This window comes from Bos mutus, chromosome 2 (assembly GCF_027580195.1).
Source record: "Bos mutus isolate GX-2022 chromosome 2, NWIPB_WYAK_1.1, whole genome shotgun sequence".
NCBI lineage: Eukaryota > Metazoa > Chordata > Mammalia > Artiodactyla > Bovidae > Bos > Bos mutus.
In genome coordinates, this window is record NC_091618.1 from 7,794,589 (window position 1) to 7,797,766 (window position 3,178).

General features: G+C 48.0%; 1 non-coding gene across 1 annotated transcript; it reads left to right on the plus strand.

Annotated features, from left to right (window-relative positions):
* The first annotated feature begins 2,730 nt into the window (after positions 1-2,730).
* TRNAE-UUC (transfer RNA glutamic acid (anticodon UUC)) lies at positions 2,731-2,802 on the plus strand. The gene has a single exon. It is a non-coding gene; the product is annotated as a tRNA-Glu (tRNA).
* Positions 2,803-3,178: the final 376 nt, after the last annotated feature.

The following is a 3,178-nucleotide window of genomic DNA, read 5'->3' on the forward strand; positions in this document are numbered from 1 at the left end:
ATTCCTTTTTATGGTTGAGTTATATTTCACTGTATATATGTACCACATTAACCTGTTAATGAGCATTAGGTTACTTTCATGTCCTGGTTAGAATGAAACTATGTTCTTCAGAGGAAGATAACAGAATCTAGTTTCTATCACATATAATCCACAATGTCAAATACATAATAAAATTATTAGACTTTCAGACTTCCCTGGTGGTGCAGAGGATAAGTGGAGAAGGCAATGGCCCCCCACTCCAGTACTCTTGCCTGGAAAGTCCCACGGGCGGAGGAGCCTGGTAGGCTGCAGTCCATGGGGTCGTTAAGAGTCGGACACGACTGAGCAACTTCACTTTCACTTTTCACTTTCATGCATTGGAGAAGGAAATGGCAACCCACTCCAGTGTTCTTGCCTGGAGAATCCCAGGGACGGGGGAGCCTGGTGGGCTGCCGTCTATGGGGTCGCACAGAGTCAGACACAACTGAACTGACTTTGCAGCAGCAGCAGCAGAGGATAAGAACTTGCCTGCCAATGCAGGGGACATGGGTTTGATCCCTGGTCTGGGAAGGGCTTCTTCTTCCACATGCTGTGGAGCAACTAAGCCCATGCACTACAACTACCGAGCCCATGTTCTAGAGCCCAAGAGCAGCAACTACTGAGCCTGGGTGCTGCAACTACTGAACACCGGGCACCTAGACCCTGTGCTCCGCAGTGAGAAGCCCGTGTCCTGCGGCAAAGAGTAGTCCCCCACTTGCTGCAGCTAGAGAAAGCCCAAGGAAAGAGCAATGAAGACCCAGCACGGCCAGAAAGAAGTAATTGATTTTTAAAAATTATTAGACATTCAACAAAACAGGAAACTGTGATCTGTAATGAAGAGAAAGATCGGTCAATCTAAAGATACCCACAAATGACTCAAACGACGAAATTAGCAAAAAGTTGAAATAACATGGATGAATTTATCAGAGTCTACAGAAGATCTGCATAATGACTGAAGAGATGAGAAATTTCCGGAGAGAGTTGGGAACTATAAAAGAAAAACCAAGTTTGAAATCAGTTTGAAATCCCCAAACTGAAAATGCCGTATCTGCAGTCAAAAATGCTTTGGGTGTGATTAACATTAGGTTGGATATAACCAAGGAAATGATCAGTGAACGTAAAAACAGATCAGTAGATGGGAGTTGCTTGGTGGCCTAGTGGTTAGGATTCAAGGCGTTCACTGCTGTGGCCTGCCCGGGTTTAATCTCTGGCAGGGGAACTGAAATCCTGAAAGCTGCATAGTGTTGGGAGGGGGAGGGGGAAACAGATCAGTGGATATGGTCTCAACAGAGAGAATGAATGCTCGATAATCAAAAAAAAAAAAAAAAGACAATCCAATTAATGCCCAAAGGGCAATAACACAATAATCTTTGGAGTTGTCTTTTTCTTTTTAATTTAATTTTATTTTATTTTTGGCTGCGCTGGGTGTTCACTGCTGCTAGGATTTTTCTCTAACTGCGGTGTGTGGGGGCTGCTCTATAGTTGCGGTGCGCAGGTTTCTCATTGCAGTGCCTCCTCCTGTTGAGTCGGTGAGCTTCAGGAGTTACAACACGTGGACTCAGTTATTGCGGCTCCCCGGCTCTAAAACACAGGCTCAATAGCTGCGGCTCACGGGCTTCGCTTCCCAGGGGGCGCTAGTGGTGAAAAAGACGCCTGCCAAAGCAGGAAGACCTAAGAGACATTGGTTCCATCCCTGGGTCGGGAAGATCCCCTGGAGGAGGAAATGGCAACCCACTCCAATATTCTTGCCTGGGAAATCCCATGGACAGAGGAGCTGGCGGGCTATAGTCCCATGGGGTCACAAAGAGTCAGACACGACTGAAGCGACTTAGCACGCACGCACGGGTTTAGCTGCTCCTCGGCGTGTGGGATCTTCCCAGATTAGGGATCAAACCCATGTCTCCTGCGTTGGCAGGAGGATTCTTTACCACTGAGCTGCAACGGGAGCCCTGGAATTATCTTTTTCTAGTAAAAAATTGTTTTGTATCGCTATTGGACAGAGTAGCATTGGCTTTCCGTGGTGGCTCGGATGGTAAAGTGTCTGCTCGCAATGTGGGAGACCCGGGTTCGATCCCTGGGTTAAGATCACCTGGAGAAGGAAATGGCAACCCACTCCAGTATTTGTTGCCTGAAAAATTCCATGGATAGAGGGGCCTGGTGGGCCACAGTCCACGGGGTCGCAAAAAGTCGGACCCGACTGAGCGACTTCACTTTCTTTCTTTCTGGACAGAAAACATTTGGGTTAATTTCGTTACCCGAAAGCTCGGCCTCTCTGTACACCCTTGCCGAATCAAATCCCAGAGACATAAGTTTTGGGTGAAGCAGGAAAGAATAGCTTTATTGCTTTGCCGGGCGAAGGGAGACACACACGGGGCTTTTGCCTCGAAAACCTGTGTCTCAAATCCAGAGAACTTAATGATGGTTTTCATAACAGTGGGTCAAATGTAGGGTCTTTGAAGGAAATGGCAACCCACTCCGGTACTCTTGCCTAGAAAATCCCATGGACAGAGGACCCTGGCCGGCTACAGTCTATGGTGTCGCAAGAGTTGGACGCTACTTAGTGACTAAACCACCACTTGACAAGATTGGGTGTGAAACTGCTTGCACTCCCTTAACCTCCAATCGGGTGGTTACTCTCCTGAACTTGATGAACGTCTCTGGGCCCTTTCATCCTACTGCAGGTAGCTTCTTGGCCGCCCGTCCCTTGTCTTCTCCCACATGGTCTAGCGGTTAGGATTCCTGGTTTTCACCCAGGCGGCCCGGGTTCGACTCCCGGTGTGGGAAGAAGGAAACTTTTGTGTTTCCCAGGTGGCGCTAGTGTAAAGAATCCTGTCAATGCAAGAGACAGTAAAAGACTCAAAGGTATTCTTTACCTCTGAATCACCAAAGTGAAAGTGAAGTCGCTCGGTCGTGTCCGACTCTTTGTGACCCCATGGACTGTAGCCTACAGGCTCCTCCGGCCATGGGATTTTCCAGGCAAGAATACTGGAGTGGGTTGCCATTTGTTTCTCCAGGACATCTTCCCGACCTAGGAATTTCTGAACCCGGGTCTCCCACATTGTAGGCAGACGCTTTACCATCTGAGCCACCATGGAAGTCCTGAATCACCAAGGAAGCCCTTAATTAGCAACTATTCAAATCAGCCCTTTCTAAATCAAGG